Source organism: Danio aesculapii, chromosome 7, assembly GCF_903798145.1.
Source record: "Danio aesculapii chromosome 7, fDanAes4.1, whole genome shotgun sequence".
Classification (NCBI taxonomy): Eukaryota; Metazoa; Chordata; class Actinopteri; order Cypriniformes; family Danionidae; genus Danio; species Danio aesculapii.
The window spans coordinates 62,722,019-62,743,274 of record NC_079441.1 but is presented as its reverse complement, the minus strand read 5'-3'; positions in this window follow the sequence as shown (position 1 = coordinate 62,743,274).

Here is a 21,256-nt window from a genome sequence, read left to right as displayed (position 1 = left end):
TTGTGAATTGCTGATCTCGCAGGATTTTCTGAGAAGTTAAACAATAATTTAGAGTAAATATTCCCATTCATGAAAATGCTGTCTGTAGGGTTCAATTCATCGTAATAGTCGCTGGATGGCGCTGTGAATTCGTTGTATTCATTAACGTTTTTTACTGGGACGTTTGGATTGATTGATAACAAAGAAGAGGGGAAACTACATGCAAAATAAACTTTAAAGTAAAATAAACTTTAATGGCCACTCTCATTTGTTCATAAATGTCAAGAGGTGCACTTATGTACACTGTAAAACCCTAAAAGTTAAGGTAAGTCAAACCATTTTAAGGAAACCGATTGCAACAAACCATTAAGGTTCAAAAATTAATCCCAATGAGTACTGTGAACTTAATACATTTAAGTAAATGAAGCAATTTGAGCACAGTAAAACCCAATAAATGAAGAGAACTTAAACCAACTGGGTAAAACCTAATAAGTTAAGGCAACTCAAACCATGAACCTCCACCATTTAAGGTAATGTAATGAGGTATTTAATTAATTCATTACCTTCAACACTGAGTTCAAAACTCCTTTCAAGTGAGTAGAATTAACTTTCATTAAATTTTTAGTTAACTACACTAATTTTATTTGATAAAGTTGACTGTTGGGTTTTACAGTGTACGTTTTAGGTTCTAATACCTAACTGTACATTTGAGGTACAAATATGGACCCTTTAGGTACAATGTAAAAAGTGATTACTTTTAAAAAAGTGAGTAAACCTGTTGCCTTAAAAGCAACACATTGTTTTTACTTTAAAAATAGTCAGTAAGCCCATTGACTTGACTTAAAATTTAGAATTATGCACATAGTGTATAGGTAACAAGTTTACTCTCTTTTTAAGTAAAGTCAAATAATTGCTTTTTACAGTGTACAAATGTGTACCTTTTCAAAAGGTAGCACCATGATGAGAGCTTTTTTTTTATTTCATAGAGTTTTTAAATTTAAATCCAAGAGTACTGTTCACTAAAGTTTGTGTTTAGTGCACATTTATTTCCTATGAAATTCAAAAAGTAATATTAAGCAAAACGTAAAGAGAGCAGATGTCATATTAAAATCTTAAGAAATGAATGAATGCTGCATTGTTCTGCTGAGCCACATAGAATTTCCAGCATTATTTCATAATTTTTATGTCATTTGTGCAATACGTATTCATTGTTATATTCGGTGATGTCACATCACTTTAAAAGCTTGTCTTTGTGCTGTTTTTCAGAATTGTGCACAGGAAGTGATGTAAGTCTGAATGCTGACCTTTGCTGCCATTTAGTTCGCTCTAAATATCTCTGATGCTTCTGCAGCCCATACACAAACCACTGTAGTCCTGCAGAGGAAATCGGGAAAATTTACACACAAGTCCCTGCCATTAATCGGTCAATCTTTATTCTTCAATGACAATCATATTAATTCACAAACGTTCCAACCAACCCACCCCCCCGCGCCCCAAAAATATTATGTATTATTGATTATGTAATACCCAGTTGATCAAAGGTCCTTGTCTGGATGTATTTTGTAATTTGTTAACAGTGAATCAGTGGCCTCACACAAGCAAACGGATATGAAACTGTGGCAAAAGTATAGCATATGATAACCCTAAAAGAGTCTTTGATCATGTTATTTTTGTATCTCTTCCTCTTTATGAATGGTCAAAGTTGTTCGCTGGAGGATTCTGCGCTCCATGGGGAGATCCACTGTAAAGTAAACAAGGGGTGTTTGCTTACGAGTCGATATTATGACGCACAAACGAGTAAAATACATATTGCCAGTGGTTTACACAGTTTGAGCTCTTTCAGATGCCCCTTTACTGAATTGAAAGCTCACCTAGAATGCAAAAGCCATAATGACAACCATAATGTGCTATGTGACCATCCTGATTCAACAGTTAGATCATGAAAAGTAATTTATTGGATTACATTGTTTGGTGATGTAATTTTTAGCACGTTACTACTGGGTTTTCCCAATGGGGGTTAGTGAATAAACTCGTTTAACTAGTTAAGTACTTTACTAGTTAACTAATTTATTTGTTCACTCGCATCAGTAACTAACATCTGAGAAATTTATGTTCTATTTACATTTGTAGTAGTAAGTAAATAAACAAATACCACTACCAAAGCTGCAGTTGTTTGAATAAAAAAATACAATAACCACGGAGACTTTAAACGACAAAAAATAATCCTTAAAATGTAAATACAGTTGAAGTCAGAATTATTAACCCCCTGAATTATTAGCCCCCCTGTTTATTTTTTCCCCAATTTCTGTTTAACGGAGAGATTTTTTTCAACACATTTCTAAACATAATTGTTTTAATAACTCATTTCTAATAATTGATTTATTTTATCTTTGTTATGATGACAGTAAATAATACTTGACTATATATTTTCAAGACACTTCTATACAGCTTAAAGTGACCTTTAAAGGCTTAACTAGGTTAATTAGGTTAACTAGGCAAGTAAGAGTAATAAGGCAAGTTATTGTATAACGATGGTTTGTTCTGTAGACTATTGAAAAAAAGCTAATAATTTTTACCTTAAAATGGTTTTTAAAAATTACAATTTTTATTCTAGCCTAAATAAAACAAATAAGACTTTCTCTGGAAGAAAAAAATATTACCAGACATACTGTGAAAATTTCCTTGCTCATTTGGGAAATATTTAAAAAAGAAAAAAATCAAAAGGGGCTAATAATTCTGACTTCAACTGTATATATAATTTATTCTAAATGAAATATTTTTGGCAGAGTAATTCAGCCAACTGACAAATTGAATGTATGTAAGGTCTTTTTTTTTTCTTTTTTTTTTTCTTTTTTGAAAGGAACATTTAAAGGAGAAAAAAAATTAAGTAAATTCTGCATAATTTGCTACCAAATAAATGATAATAATAAATAAATAATAAATAAATGATGTAAATGAGATGTAATCATTAAATCAATGAAAATAGCTGTAATGTGATTTATTAGCATTTTTAAGTGTATTAACATACAGTTGAAGTCAGAATTATTAGCCCCCTGAATAATTAGCCTCCCTGTTTATTTTTTTTTCTCAATTTCAGTTAAACAGAGAGATTATTTTCAACACATTTCTAAACATAATAGTTTTAATATCTCATTATATTTGCCATGATGACAGTAAATAATATTTGACTAGATATTTTTCAAGACATTTCTATACAGCTTAAAGTGAAATTTAAAGGCTTTACTAGGTTAATTAGTTTAACTAGGTAGGATATGGTAATCAGACGAGTTATTGTATAACAATGTACCATTTTGTTGTATTTCATATATAATACAATATATGTCAATTTTAATATCCATGTAAACATTTGTGTTTTGTATAGTGTTGCTTTCATGGTGTGTATAATGTACAGTATATAATACACACACTCCATTATGTAAAAACCTTTTATTTTGAATCTTTTTAATATTTTATCTTCTTCCAACACTAATTATTACTATAATTTAACATTTTTATATGATTTCCCATGACATTAATTACAAATTATTTGTCATTGCTTTAATTAATACTCAACTTTATTGCCATGTTGGGCTAAAACTATACAAATTATGTAAAATTTAATATCTTATTATAGTTCCATTTGTCAGAGCACTTCATGTAAAATGTTTGTGAAATGTGTATGACATGTTTGAAGTGGTTATGGTTGAAGTGAAGCCACTATTTCTTGTGTGTTGCCCTCTTGTGGAAACCTCAAAGCTTTACTTCAGTCTGCAGAATATAAACTTACCATGTCACACTACCAAAACTACTTTATAAGTTCTTTTGTAAGTCTAACCTCAGCTTCCTGATTAATCCAGAGGATGTTTTGCAATTAATTCATGTGTAAGATTACATGCCTCAGTTCTTAATGGCCGTGTGCTTGGTTGAGGTGGATGCGTTTATGTTGTGGAAACACAGGCGGGATTAAACCTCTGAAGTACTTGTATGTCAGTGAGCTACTGTCTCACCAGCGCTGCATGCAGGCACTCAGCGTTCACTTTGAAGCCCTCAAAGACTGTTTTGACTAGGTGTCTCTTGTTCCTGTTGTGCCAACATGACCCACTTTGTTGGTGTTGCTTTAATTAAAGCCATGTGAAATCCTCCTCTCTTGTTCGGCACAAAGGTCTGGGCCTTTAAAGCTCTTAAGATCAGCAAGATTTACTGTGTTTTTTTATCTTCAGATCATCCTTACTACAAATAGTAGTTCATAGAACTTTGTGTATAAAAGCTCGCTGACTGTACTGTATATCCAGAGTATATCTTAGAAGTACTTTACACTACATTTTTTAAAACCATTCAAACTTCCTGTCTAGCATGTTGATATGATGAAAATGTTTTTATGCTTGAGAAGTACTTTTTATTCAAATATTATCATTGAAATAAAAGAAGTATTTTGGATATTTACTAGCAATTAACTAGCAATATTAGCGTAAAAAATAATTTTTAATTTATCTTACTTTTTTAATATATAGCATTAAGAGCTTTTTGATTTTTAAAGCAATATAGAAATATTCAACAGTGTACAAATTTCAACAGTGTACAAATATTCAACAAATAATTCTTAGAACAGTGTCTAAATACTAGTATAGTAGTATTCAGGCTCTTTACTCAGTATTTAGCAGCAGCACTCTTTTTGTCTGATACAGCCATGAATCTTTGAGGGAAAAAAGCAAGAAGTATTTCACACCTGGATTTGGGGATCCTCTGCCATTTCTTCTTGCAGATCCTCTCCAGTTCTGTCAGGTTGGATGGTAAAGGTTAGTGGACAGCCATTTTTAGCTCTCTCCAGAGATGCTCAATTAGGGTAAGATCAGGGCTCTGGCTGGGCCATTCAAGAACAGTGGAGTTGTTGTGAAGCCACTCCTTTATTATTTTAGCTGTGTGCTTGGGGTCATTGTCTTGTTTGAAGATAAACCTTGGCACAGTGTAAAGCCTGGTTTATACTATTGCATCGAGTGATCAGCGTGTCCCACAGCGCAAGTTTCTTTGCTGGTATTTTGTTTTTTTCTGAACACTACCTTAATGTACAAGTGGCTCAAACTCACTGATTTTGAGGCGGTAACCGGTGGACATGCAACAATCATGAGGTAAACACAAAACAACAGTTTCTATCTAGAGCTCCTTCACAGGACTCAACACTAGTAAACAATCACTCCATCGGGCTCACGCGGCTCTCACCTTTGCCCACCGCCGTCAGCACTACCAATCACAAAGATCTTGCGCTACGCGTCGTTGCAACGTGAAGTTAAGTTTTTTGAGAGGTGTACATCAGCGTTGCCGATGGCCATGTGAGGGCTATGCAATCACGCATAGGCTGCGCTGGAGCATACGCGTGCACTTAACGCAGAAGTATAAATCAGCCTTAAGGTACTGAGCACTCTGGAGAAGGTTTTCAAATCCTTAACAGGCCAGTCGATGTTTCTGTGCAGAGTTTACATGTTCTCCCCGTGCTCACGTTGGTTTCCTCCGGGTTGTCCAGTTTCCTCCCACACCCCAAATACATGCGTCATAGGTGAATCAAACAATCCAAATTGGCACTACAGTCAAGCTCTTAACCAGACGTATATCTCTACATAGCAATCCCTAATTTGTCATTAGCCCTAAATAAGGGCGGGGTTCTCGAGACCTACCTGAGCTCAAACTCTCCTTGCGCCCTGAAAATGGGACAGAGCCCCGGGCTCAAGGATCTTATGAGCTCGGGGCTCTCTCTTGGAACAGCATCTCAAACACGCATTATAATTAATCATCAGCTAGTTTTGAACTGTTGAAATGAATAAAAAATATGAATCAAATAAATGGATGACTAAATTAATAATTATGATTTATAACTTAATATGTAGCCATCACTGAAATTATCAATGCAAAACAAATAATAAAAAAATATAAATACTTATATTATAGAATTGATTTCATTTAATCAACACACAGGTTATCACAAATTTCAGATTTTACAAAACGAATTAGCCACTTATGGCGCACTCTATGCTATCTAAAGTGTGCTCAGGCATGTTTCTCAGTTTGTTTGACAAGTGTGAGTCCTCCGAATTGGGCTCAGGTGCAGTTCAGTTGGCCTGCCCTGGCCTGGTTGGAAGAGGTGTGCCAGAGCAAGGTTAGGTTGGGCTTTTGCGCATTATGCTTGTAGTGTGAGTGCAAAAAGCGCCTGAGCCTAAACCTGAAGATGCAACATCACTTTTAAGGGACTGTTTCATATGGATTTATTAATAATTTTTATTTTTCAATGAACGCAGACTGTCATAGTTTATTAAAGATGCAAACCCCTCGCTACATCAGCTGCACCTTCAGCAAACCTCCTAATACGTGTAGCATGAGGACTTTAATGATAAATTTATGAGCATCAAAAGTGGTGGTTCTGGTGGATTTGATTGCGTGTCACTGCATCACAAACAACTAAAACGATATAACTAAAGCAATCTCCATTGTACTGAAAGAGAGCGCTGCTTCGTATCATCGATGACGTAAGCATGCTCAGGTTCGGATGGTAAAGATGCAGTGTGAGTGCAGGCCGTCGGGGCAGAGGGGAGGGGGGACAACCGTGCTTCGGTTGTAAGATTGCTTTGAAAATGCCAAGAAAAACTATACCGGCAGCTAGGGCTGATCTATTATGGGGAAAAATCATAATTACGATTATTTTGGTCATAATTGTAATCACGATTATTAAAAACGATTATCAGCTGAAGTCAAAATTATTCGCCCTCCTGTGAAATTTTTTTTTTTAATATATATTATATTATATTATTTATTTTTCAAATTATGTTTAATGAATTATTTTAATTAAATGAATTTTTTCACAGTATTTCCTATAATATTTTTTCTTCTGGAGAAAGTCTTATTTGTTTTATTTTGGCTAGAATAAAAGCAGGTTTAAATATTTTGAAACATATTTAAAGGTCAACATTATTAGCCTCTTTAAGCAATATATATTTTTTCTTTAAACAGAAATTGGGGGGAAAAGGGTCGCTAATGATTCAGGAGGGCTAATAATTCTGACTTCAACTGTTATATACAGTTATTTTTCTCCCTGTAAATAAGGAAAGCAAAATAACTATAATAAAATAAAAATATTAAACAAACTGTGCTTTAAGCATCTTCACTGTAAGAAAAAAACTTTAGCTACAAAAGTCCTTCAGTCGAGAGCAGTGAGGGATTTTCTCCTTTTGTTGTTTGATAAATGATAAAAACAGTCAGCAGCAGGAATATCACGCACTGTCACTTTAAGAGCAGTGCGGCTCTGATATATGGTTTCTCTTTTGTTTAAACTCGATTGTTTATTACACAAATGAGGGTTAATTTGAATAATCACTAAACACCGTGTATTGACACCTATTTGACCATTAAAGCGCTTATATTTAAGATGACTTTAGATGTGTGTGCTCTGCTCGTCTCTGAAGCTGAGCGCACACACACACAACAGCATGCGATCTCATTCGCGCTTTTTAAAAGATGAATGATTCGAATGTACATCAATGAACGATGCGCATCCCGTGCTGCAAAAGTTACATTACAGTGCATGCTTTTAGTAATGTTCTTTTGCAGAGCAACAAATGTGTACATCTGGAAAGGGGGCGGTATATAATGCAATAATCGTTTATCTCAATTAATGTTTTTTCATAATCGTTTGAAGCCGAAATCGAAACTAAATTTTCGATTAATTGCACAGCCCTACCGGCAGCTAGCTCTCTGCAACTTTCAAGGTCACCCAGTGAAGCTAATAAGCAGGGCTGTGCCTGGTCAGTTCCTGGATAGGAGACCACATGGGGGCTAGGTTGCTGCTGGATATGCTGTTAGTGAGGCCAGCAGGGGCCGCTCAACCTGCGGTCTGTGTGGTTCCTAACCAGTATATTGAAGGGGACTCTATACTGCTCAGTGAGCGTTGTCTTTCGGATGAGAGGTCCTGACTCTCTGTCCCAGGATGTCCTTTGAAAAAGAGTAGGGGTAGAGTTTGGCATCCTGGCTAAATTTGCCCCATGGCCTCTGTTCATCATGTCCTCCTAACCATCCCCATACCATAATTGGCTCCATCACTGTCTTCGCTCCACCAATCAGCTGGCGTGTGGTGTGCGGTCTGGCGCAAAATGGCTGCCGTCGTGTTATCCAGAGGGATGCTGCACACTGGTGGTGGATGAGGAGATTCCCTCCCATTGTGTAACTGTGCGTTCACACTCAAGGTGGTGAGTGCGTCAAAGTTCGCTCTGGCCTCTCTGGCTACAACGCTGTCTGCCTTTACAGCTCCAGCAGCAAATGCGTCAAAATTCGCTACATTGCTCTCGTATTTAAAGGAGCTGTTGCAGCATTATCAGCAAATCAGTTACATTCCTGCATATAACCAAGCGGCAACCTCCCGCTCTCCCTCGGGAAGCCAATACGGAAGTAACTGAAACTGCAATTCATCAAAATTCCGCTAGTCCTGGCTCCATAATAGAGCAAGTGGCAATTGAGCCCACTGTTAGAATGGTCAACTTTACAGCAGAAAAAAAGGTGTTTACAGCCTGGTACAAAGAACGATTTTGGTTCATATAGCTATTATTACCCTCCATGACAACTGTGAGGGGGGTGAATTTTTTTATAACTCATCCATTTCCTTTATTTTAGGTTATATTAAGTTTGCATAATTAAGGGCGTGGCCACTTGAGTGACAGCTAGGTCTCGCTGGTCGCCGTCACTTCACCTCAGCTGAATCCGGCAGATTAGCCACTGATCTCGGCATATTCATCGTATTTTTGTGTTGTTTTATGTGGCTTTACACAGTCAGCTGCCTTTTGGACTTATTTCTTACAATTATCAGATGATATGGGATGCTGTGTGCACTTAATTGTGCTCACAAACCATTCACGTGGCCTCCGTTTCCCATGTGAGTAAAGTTATATACTTGTATACCATCTCTATAAATGTATTTGTTTTATTTAAGATCATTTATCATTAATATATTCCTTTAGACCCGTAAAGCACTCCAGAATGTGACAGATTGATTAGCTGTAGGCTCTAGAACAGTCATCTGAAGCGTTGTCATACAGTGTTATGCTGGAGTTCATCAATAGTCTTGCATTTACTAACACACACTAGATTTGAAGTGTTTGGAAGTAATTTACGTTTTCCTCCTGTAGAAAAACGTCATAAGAACAATGCTTAGTGGCTCAATGTATTACTACAGTGTTTTTAAAAGTCTAAACACTTTATTGATATAGTGTACAGCCAAGCACATGTGCTCAGAACACAAACGAGTCGCAGGTAATGAAGTATCAAGCGTTTCTCCCAAAGTAAAGTCTGTCTGCCAGGTCTAAGCAAACTGCCAGCAGGCGTCTGTAGCTCCGCCCACTCTCCGCCTCTTTGCCCTAGTTTGGTATCCCGCCGTGGGTGCGATGACGCGCGAACAAAATGGCGACGGTTGGCCGCGCCTACTTGTGGCTTCTTTTGCAGTGTTCAGAAACCTATGGGTGACGTCACGGATGCTCCGTCCATATATTTTACAGTCTATGCATATAACTATGGAAGGCCATTGGGGCCAAAACGTCTGCAACAAACGCGTTTACACGTTATTACGTGTTAACACGTAATTTACGCGTTAACACGCAATTACGCGTTAACACGTAGGTACGTGTTAACACGTGATTTACGTGTTAACACGCAATTTACGTGTTAACACGTTTTTTTTTTTAACTAGTGTCATTTTTAAAGCACTATCCTTTAATATTTTATCCAACCTGCTCATTTTAAAATGTATAATGTCATTTCACTTAAATCACAATAAATGATTTGGAGTCAATGAACTGTAGTAGATATTTTGTATAATGAAAGGCCAAACATCTTCTGCAATGATATGTTTGATGGCCGGGGACATTATAATTCTTGTCATTCAGCTGCTGAGATTTCTTTGAAAATGTGTCCAGAGAAATCAGTATGAGCTTTATTTGACAAGTGTGGGCAAACACACAAAAAATGTTTTGGGTGTTTTTTTTCCAGGAGCACAGGATACATACAAATCAACACAAGGACACAGAATGACATAAGTGGATATAAAATAAACAATAAAACATTTTGGTTACAAAAATCATAAACAGTAAGGGTTGTGTATATGTATGACCATAAAAATAAACAGGTAACAACTGATCTAATAATTAAGATCTATAGAGATAAAGATGTGTAGAGATCTGAAGGTTGGGCAGGTGCACAGCAATAATCCTCTCCGCTGTCCTGACAGTCCGCTGCAGTCTTCTTATTTCTGATTTGGTGGCTGATCCGAACCAGACAGTATTTGAAGTTTTGTCAGATGAAGTGGTGGCAGATTGTGCATTCTCATACTATATGTAACAGGTCATTAATTACTAAACACATGAATGATTTAAAGCAGAGTAGCCTATCTTGGTGAGGTTTATGTCTGCAAATAATGCACATATTGTGGAACAAACATTTTATAAAATTACTGTATTTCTTAATAATTTTGTGTTATACATTCATGCTTGTAATATATATTTATTGTTTGCAGAACTTTGCACTATGTACTTTTTGTTACTCTACTGGAAGCTCCAATCACCAAGACAAAATATTCTTGTGTGTAAACAAATGAGGTAAGAAAAACCCAAATATGATTAACTGGATCAAAATTACAAGATAAAAAGCAGAAATTATGATTTAATAACTCAAAATTATGACTGAATAAATCTGTAGAAATTACATTACAACAATAGGTGGCCACAAAGCACCATCTAAATGTAGAACTTAATTCTCCAAGGATGATTTTATAAAAAGTTTTTTTTTTTTTAAATTATTATAGTTATTGAATCTTTAACTGAGAATTGTGTGAAAATATACATTTATTTTACATCAAATATAATACATTGTTTAATAACATGTACATATTTGTAATAGTTATATAAATAGGCTAAGGGGCAATTTTTTCGATATTCATTTTCTTTTCAGCTTAGTCCCTTTAGTAATTTGGGTTTACCACAGGTGAATGAATCGCCAACTCATTCAGAACGTTTTACACAACGGATGCCCTTTCAGCTGAAGCCCAGCACTTCACACACACTCACTACAGACAATTTAGCTTACCCAATTTACCTATACAGCATGTCTTTGCACCCGGAGGAAACCCACGCAAGCAGGAGGAGCAGGGATGGGAAAAAATACATTGAAATTCATTCATTTTCTTTTCGGCTTAGTCCCTTTATTAACCAGGGGTCACCACAGAAGGATGAACTGCCAACTTATCCAGCATATGTTTTACGCAGCGGATGCCCTTCCAGCTGCAACCCATCACTAGGAAACACCCATACTATGGACAATTTAGCCTACCTAATTCACCTGTTCTGCATGTCTTTGGACTTGTGGGAGAAACCGGAGCAGCCAGAGAAAACCCACACGAACGAGGAGAGAACATGCAAACTCCACACAGAAATACCAACTGACCCAGCCAAGGCTCGAACCAGCAACCTACTTGGTGTGAGGCAACAGTATACTGCACCACCGCATCACATTGAAATGCATTTTATAATACTAACTACATCCATTTTCCATGTATCGAAATAAACTTCAAAATACAGCAGCCACAAATATATCTAAATAAAACACTTTTACAAGAGAGCATTGTAAAATAGTCGGTCAATCCCTTCATCATTAAACTGACTAAGTTAAGTAAACAATGTTTGACAGCAACAGCGTTTGAGCAAGTTTAATTCAGCTTCTGTCAACTTATTCACCTCTACATGAGGAGGTATTCATAAACTAGTTTCTTTCAAGTCTAAATTTCATACAGAAGGTCCGGTCTTGAAGAGGTTCGCTGTAAAAATCACAAAAAAAAAACAAAAAAAAAAAAATAGATAGATAAAGAGTTAGACTATATTGCTTCATTGTGTTTTCATCCATCGAGTGGCCAGTAAACTGGACAATCTTTTAACGGTCTTAAATTTTAAAAGTTATATGAAGAGGTTACATGTTTTTATTAATAAATCTTTTCATATTAAATCTTCTATACTCAAATGTAAAAACATTTTCTGAAAACTACTAAAATATTCAGTTTTAATAATTTCCATAAATCATGTTTTCAAGTGTACTCTTCAAAGGTTTATATATATTTTTTTAAATCAAGGAGCTCGTTTGACAAAAATATGTAACAGACTAAAATTTGGTAGAAATATTGAATTAGAATTAAAGCAATGTGAAGAACACACTTCAATCCTCAGCCCCAGAGTGAAGAGTCAGCACAGGGTTAAGGAGAGAGAAAAATATAAATATTTCAATAAAATAAATTTTATTATTTTTATTTATAAGATCTTTATTAGAAATATAGGAAATTTAATAGAAAGTAGTTGTCAAGCTGAGGGAGTATAGCCTAACCACAAAGAGAAAGCAGCTAAATTTAGAGGACTAGCTTACCTAATGCAAAAAAAAAAAAAAAAAAAAACACACAAACTTCCCTGAGCTTCCCCTCTCAAACGAACAGGTGAAAGGATATACAAAATAAAAGGCACTCACCCTTTAGTCACACTTGGAAGTAAATCTCAAATTAAGTACACAAAATAGTAAATAGTAATGGACATGCAGGAACAATAATATTAATTTGGCTTTAAGGCTTAATCCAACTACCACAACCACTAGTGACCACTATCACAAATACCAACTAGGAAGTGTTCCTCAACTCACTATAGCTTCAGAAGGCAGTATTTATAGCCAAACCACTCTGACTCAGGCAGGTTCATAATGATTAGCAGCTGGAAGCTAATTAACCTGAGAGCTGGGGAGAGCACAAGGGTAAAATTTTTGGAAAAGGTCAAAGGTGGAAAATCAGGGTGGAGCACAACACAATATTCAAGGCTTACACATAAAATTATGTTTTGGCAGTAACAAATACAAAACATAAAACATGACAACCATAAAAATGGACTCATCCTGTTGTATAGAATGGAGTAGTATTAAATATTTGTGCATTATATATACTGTTTTATGCCACTTTGACATCTTTAGACAGAATTGTAATATTTCTATCTATCTATCTATCTATCTATCTATCTATCTATCTATCTATATATATATATATATATATATATATATATATATATATATATGTGTGTGTGTGTGTGTGTGTGTGTGTGTGTGTGTGTGTGTGTGTGTGTGTGTGCGTGCGTGCGTGCGTGCGTGCGTGTGTGTGTGTGTGTGATTAATTGGTATATTTGTATGTCCTGATATTTATTTGAAAGTATATGTTTTATACTATATAATAGAAATTTTAAACATTTTAAATCTCATTTTCAGTTAAAGATTCAATTTACTATAAAGATTTCATTAGATTAATTATTCACCTCCACCTTGGACCTCCAATTTTGATTTTTATCCAATAATTTAGACTTTTCTAAATCATAATCTCTATTTCTAAAGCATGATTTTGCCGTATCTGGCAGAAACTAGCTTCGATATATAACTGAACCAGACATTAAACAGCAGCAATACTTGCTGCTTTCGGTTTGTATTTCTTAACGCACTTCCGCGTGCGTTACTCTCCCGTCATGATCTTGGTTGATGAGGTAAGGTCACCGTAAGCGCATCGTAGTGCTTCGGTCACTTCATCATGAATAATTCAAGTAAAACGTAGCTGTGGTGTCCCGATGACTGTGTCTGTCGTAACAGCTCGTAATCCTTCTCGTAAATATTAATGTGGTGATGCGCGCAATCGTTTTGTTACACAATGGCTACGTCGAGCCTACGCCATCTGGTCCACTTCCTTTAAAAGGAGCTCAACATATTTGGCAGCGAGGAATAAGGCAGAGATTGCGCTGAGACAGTTTCTTATTTCAATTTCCGATAGCCTGCTTCTTTACCAGTCATCTAACTGTAAAATAGCGTTGGGCTGTATTCATACGAGGATAAAAAATTACGAGAGAGAGAGAGAGACTAGCGAAAATAATTTAAATGAAATAGTCTACATTAACAAACCGTATGCCTTTTCGGGGGGTTGCTGAATAAACTTGGTGACCGTCCTTTTTAGTACGAGCTCTGTTAAACCGTCATGAAATGCACATACTGTTCTCTCATTATTTCTTTTTAGCTCTGAAAATCGGATTTCTTGTCAAAATAAAAGTCCCCATAAACAACAGAAGTAAAGTGATCCTTAAACACAAAGAAATGTAAGATAACTCTTATTAACGCCTGTTACAGTGTTAATTAACACATTAGTGGTAACAAGAACAAACAATGAGCAAATGTAACATTAGATAATGCTGGAGTGTACACTACAATAAATTACACTCACAAATGCTTTGTTAATGGTAATAGTAAATCATATTAATAAATGGTTAACAAGCATGAAAAACATGCAGGTTGAAGCTGAGAATTCCAATACTCTAAAACCTGAATGTTATTCATGCTTGTTCACTACACAAAGACATTTATTTCAGACAGATTCCTCTGGCATCCAAAGTTCCTCCTGATGGCTGTGGCTCTTCTTCATTTGGTGATTTACCCTGGATAACGTGGCTCTTGATCATCTCAAACAAACACGTTCTGTCTTGATCACAGATACGCCAGCGAGATGCACACCAACAGTTTATCCTCTTTTTAATTCTGATATGTCACTCATTATGTTGTGTGCATTGCGACATTTTAAGAAAAACTCTGTTACTAAACCTTCACAGTCTGCTCTTACTGCTGGAATCCGCAATCAATGAAGATTGGTCACCAAGGAGATATGAGTCCTCTCGCGCGCTCACTCGGTCTCTCTCCTTTCGCTTGAATTACAGTTAGCTTAGTCCATAAACAATCATTTTATAAAATACATAATTTATCCAGGCCTAAACCGAATATGCAATATTATCCTTGCATAATTATCAAAGCGGAATAAGCTAGGGCTCATTTTATATATAAACTATACCTATACATTTTAACAAAATTTTAAGTAATAGAACATTATACGTAAAAAAGAAATTTTATACAGTAGGGTTGTAGGAAAAAAACATTTTTTTTCCCCCAAGCAGCATTTTTCATTCTGCAGGCTGTTCGCTCTGGCATATGGTCAAATATTTGTAACCTAGCCTATAATAAATAAAAAGCAGAGTTATTCTGCAATTAGGTGCTCTATCAGGCACACTCTTAAGAGTATCTTGTAGTGTGCTGTGCCGCAGTTTTCATATCTTCTAGTGTGCGCACGTTTAAGATTTGAGATAATGAAATCGCAGAAGATTCGCCTCGTGTGCGCTGCAACCAGATTTTATTATCGGTTAGGATTTTAAAACTCCTGCAGCAAGTGAGGAGAAAATGAAACCACATCAGAATGAGGAAAAATCATGCATGACATAATCTTTAAAATAATGAGAAATTAAAAATGTAGCAGACATATGACAGGGGTTTAAGACACAACAATTACAGTGGAGCACTAATCAAACCCTTATTTTCCACACAACAAAAGAAATCATCCATTCATAGGCAGAAGCAAAAACATACACTTGTATTTTTCTTGGAAAATTATCTTTTTGAAACATTTGATTTGATATAATTTGTATCTTAATTGTAATGTGTGTTTTTTTCTTTCTCCGTTATCTACACAATAAACAAGAGGGAATACCATCTGAAGTGCACAAGTCCGCTATATGCTTCAGCGCCAAAACACCATTTTTTAAATTTTATGTGCAATATTTACTGTTTTAGAGGAGCCTGATTTATACTGTTTTGATTATTAATGACATTATCATTCATTGCGCAGGTCTCTTTGAATGAGCCAGGCTTTACAAGCTATTTGCAGCACTGACCTTGTTCTCAGATTACTTCGGAAGAACGAACTTGGTTGGATGATAGAACTCAGAAACTCATTGTGAGAACGGAGATGCTCTGTGCATGCCTGGCCGCAATGCGTGATTTATTTTTTTAATTTGAGAGTCTACATGCTGAATTGTGCCAGTCTGTCAAGATAAAATTGCTAACAACATCTTAATATTTTAAAAAAGGTATTAAAGTTTGCATAATAATTGATCGACATATATACACACACACACATTTTATATATATATGTGCACAGTGGGGTGGCCCGGTGCCTAGAGCCACTGCCCGTTTGCCTTCATTGGCTGAGGTGCCCCTCTTGCTCAATCGAGAATATATATATATATATATATATATATATATATATATATATATATATATATATATATATATATATATATATATATATATACTATAAGACTTATTATGACTATATATATAAGATAATGTGGGAAATATTATTTTAAATTAACATTTTGCATTGACTTCAACTGCATGTGTTACCCACTACAATGCAAAGGTACTTGTCAAGTAAATTACCATGGAACATTAGTTTAAGTTTAGGTTATTTCATTAGCTTGTTTAAGAAAACTGCATGCTTGAAAAAATGACATTTTCAGTTAAAGATTTAATAACTCTCTAAAAAACTTTGTTTTATTAGATTAATCATCTTTAGAGAATTAAGTTCTACATTTAGATGGTTGTTTTTCGCCACCTATTGTCATAATGTAATTTCTACAGATTTATTCAGTCATAATTTTGAGTTATTAAATCATTATTTCGACTTTTTATCTTGTAATTTTGATTCAGTTAATCATAATTTAGTTTTTTTCTTAAAAGGCAGAAAGGAGCTTAGGTATTACATAGTTTTATGGAAACTTGTCAATTATTTATTGTCAGTTGTTTGCACACAAGAATATTTTGTCTTGGTGATTGGATCTTCCAGTACAGAGACAAAAGTACATAGTCCAAAGTTCTGTAAACAATTAACATATATTACAAGCATAAATGTATAACACAATTATAAATTATAAAATGTTTGTTCTACAATATGTGCATTATTTGCAGACATAAACCTCACCAAGATAGGCTACTCTGCATTAAATCATTTATGTGTTTAGTAATTAATGACCTGTTACATATAGTATGAGAATGCACAATCTGCCACCACTTCATCTGACAAAACTTCAAATACTGTCTGGTTCGGATCAGCCACCAAATCAGAAATAAGAAGACTGCAGCGGACTGTCAGGACAGCGGAGAGGATTATTGCTGTGCACCTGCCCAACCTTCAGATCTCTACACATCTTTATCTCTATAGATCTTAATTATTAGATCAGTTGTTACCTGTTTATTTTTATGGTCATACATATACACAACCCTTACTCTTTAAGATTTTTGTAACCAAAATGTTTTATTGTTTATTTTATATCCACTTATGTCATTCTGTGTCCTTGTGTTGATTTGTATGTATCCTGTGCTCCTGAAAAAACACATACATTTCTAGTGTGATTGCCCACACTTGTCAAATAAAGCTCATACTGATTTCTCTGGACACATTTTCAAAGAAATCTCAGCAGCTGAATGACAAGAATTATAATGTCCCCGGCCATCAAACATATCATTGCAGAAGATGTTTGGCCTTTCATTATACAAAATATCTACTACAGTTCATTGACTCCAAATCATTTATTGTTATTTAAGTGAAATGACATTATACATTTTAAAATGAGCAGGTTGGAGAAATTATTAAATGATTGTGCTTTAAAAATGACACTAGTTTAAAAAAAACGTGTTAACACGTAAATTGCGTGTTAACACGTAAATCACGTGTTAACACGTACCTACGTGTTAACGCGTAATTGCGCGTTAACGCGTAAATTACGTGTTAACACGTAATAACGTGTAAACGCGTTTGTTGCAGACGTTTTGGCCCCAATGGCCTTCCATATATAACATGCTTTCTAATGTGAAAATGTTGCACACTTTTTAGCAAATTCATTTAACTGTGGAAGATCAAGTTGCGTGTGGTGTGGCTTTATTCCACTTATCCAATATGTGTCCATATGTTTGAAATATTCTGAAGCAGCAATACTGTTTTATATTGTTGCATGAGATTCCCGCTTTTTTAAAGAAAAAAAAGATAACATTAATGCACATCAGTAACTCTGTATTACTGTGTGGTATGGCAACGCTACTGCAAAGGACTGCAAACATCTGCAGAGTGTTGAGGAATGCCGAGAAGATCATAAAGGACCCCACTGCCTTCTCTGCAGACTATATACCATCGCACCCACAACACAGAATCTGCTTGTTAAGTCATGACGTATAGAATACTGTTTCTGGGTCCAAGCCGCTACTCATTTGATTTGAGAAAATGTTCGTTTATGGCAACTTTTTAGTCATATCACACTTTAAAGTGAATTCTATATAAAATCATGGTGTACACAACGGTCTCTGGACTTGCAGCATCACAAATACCAAAATTTTACCCATTTATAAAAAAGTAATCACTTTCTGGCCATTGGATATTAGGCATGGATATATATATATATATATATTGCGATTGTGATTTTCAAAATCATTACATCGCTTTGTAAACGTTTTTTTTTATTACCATTTGATGAGTCCGCCCTTTCAGTTTGATAGAGCGCTTGGACCCGGAAGCCGCTTCACGTGACGTCACACGTAACAAGTGGATATTCACGCTCCTATCCTCAGGGCGGAGGTATATGAGTGTGAGATGCAGGACTGCCAGACTCAAGAACACTTTTTTTCCCCATCAGCCATCAGACTATTAAACAGATAGCCAGTAGACATAAACAGTTTCATTTTTTGCTCAGTATAACGTTTTATTCTTCGTCCCAGTTTGCACTATTAATGCATGCAATTGCACTCAATCTGCTCAGGCCATTATACTGTTGTTTTCACATAAGCCAATTGCACTAGGCACTTTTTGCATAATAAGCACAATTTTAAACAACTTTGTTTACATCTGTTTACATTACTCCACAATTAGTATTATATATTGTTTACATTCATATATATATATATATATATATATATATATATATATATATATATATATATATATATATATATATATATATATATATATATATATATATATATATATACATATATATATACATATACATATACATATATATATATATATATATATATATATATATATATATATATATACATATACATACACACACACACACACACACACACATTTCATAGTTATACTTCTGTGTAAATATGTGTATATACAATTGAAGTCAGAATTATTTGCCCCCCTGTTAATTTTTTTCCCCAATTTCTTTTTGACAGAGAGATTTTTTTTAACACATTTCTAAACATAATAGTTTTAATAACTCATTTCTAATAACTGATTTATTTTTATCTTTGCCATGATGACAGTAAATAATATTTGACTAGTATTTTTCAAGATACTTCTATACAGCTTAAAGTGACATTTAGATGATTAACAAGGTTAATTAGGTTAACTAAGCAGGTTAGGGTAATTAGGCAAGTTATTGTATAATGATGGTTTGTTCTGTAGACTATTGAAAAAAATATATAACTTAAAGAGGCTAATAATATTGACCTAAAAATGGCTTTTAAAAAATTAAAAACTGCTTTCATTCTAGCCAAAATAAAACAAATAAGACTTTCTCCAGAAGAAAAATATTATCAGACATACTGTGAAAATTTCCTTGCTCTGTTAAACATCATTTGGCAAATATTTAAAAAAAAAAAAATTCAAAGCGGAACTAATAATTCTGACTTCAACTGTATGTGTATGACATGTATGATGTGTATATTATGTGTGTGACTTCACTGTGGACAGCAAAGTAAGAATTTAATTGTACAGGGAAACTTGTTTCCTTACTGTGCACATGACAATAAACAAACTTAATTAACTCTCCAGTAACTTTTTTTTATGTATGTGCCTGGAAGAAAACATTGGAAATAATTGGAAATCCAGTGATTGCAATAATCAAACCCTTGGGAACAACTGTGGTCGGAACCAAAGTTCACAGGGCTGTGTTTTCTGGAATCCTCTCAAGTGGTGGACTTATACATTTCGATTGCTTGCCACCGAACCGCATGATAGCTTATTACCATAAAGTTGACTAGATTTCAACTCTCCTTGACGCCCGCACTGGCAAAGAAAATGAATGACTTATGGCTACTTTGACGCTCTCGCCGCTTTCGGTGTGAACGCATAATAAAGCGCTTTGATTGTCCATGTAAGGAATTATTCATTATTATAATATCGGTATAGCAATTTTCAATAAAGGCAGCCTTGTTCATCAAAAGAAACATTTTCTTATTTCAAATGTAAATTAATTTATACAAACTCTCATCCAATAGCATACATATGGAGCCTGTATATGCAGCAGCAGCAGCTTCTTGCTCAAGTTCAAGTTCCCTAGGGAAAGGTGAGAACATTCAGAGATTCCCCTACAAGCTAAAGATGCAGAATAGAAAGTGACTGTCAGCTTCCCTTCCTCTCCGTCTGAATGCTGTCCAGCCGGACCCATGATTACAGGGAAAGAGTTGCAGTCATTTCCCCTTCGCTAATGCCCAGCATACACCTCTAAACATGGTGGAAGTGTGAGGGTTTGAGGATGTTTTTTTCACAGCTGTTTGAAGTGCCTTGTCTTTATGGGCAAACATCTGGAGTATCCCAAACAGACAACTTACAGCTGGCCCTACAAAGAGGGCACGAGGCACAAACACTCAATCTAAATACAACTCTCAGACAGAGCGCCTCAGGCATCTGAATATCCCTGTACTCTCCCTCTGCTGCGACATGCAAAAACAAACCACAAGTGCTCATATTTACATGCGCACAAAAAAGCACTGACCCCAATCTCAAATGATTTCTGCGTCTAACTTGTTTGAAAATAAAGATATCAGTTTTAGCCTTCATTAATGCACTGTGCCCTGTTGAGTTGTCTTTTGGAAGGCCTCCATCCGTTTCATTTTGTGAGTTTGTTAGCAGGTGTGTGTTGGGATAACAGTGATTGCGGAGGCTACGGATTTGCTGCCAGTGGAGGTTGGAGCAGAGGCATTCATGTGGCTGCTTGTGGCTCAGACCAGGTGTGGGAATTTGAATTCATCTTATTTGCTTCACAGCTTATTTACTTTAGCAGGCTTGTCCTCCACCTTCATCTATCTGTCTGCCTATCTATCTTTCTATCTATCTATCTATCTGTCTGTCTGTCTGTCTGTCTGTCCGTCCGTCTGTCCGTTTTTGTTTACTGCTTATCTATAAGTTTTTTTTTTGTTTAACTATCTATAAGTTTGTCTGTCTGCCTATTTGTCTATTTTTTACCCGCCTGTCTGTCTGTTTGTCTGTCTGTCTATTGGTCTGTTTTTTTTTTACCCGCCTGTCTGTCTGTCTGTCTGTCTATTTGTCTGTTTTTTACCCGCCCGTCTGTCTGTCTGTCTGTCTGTC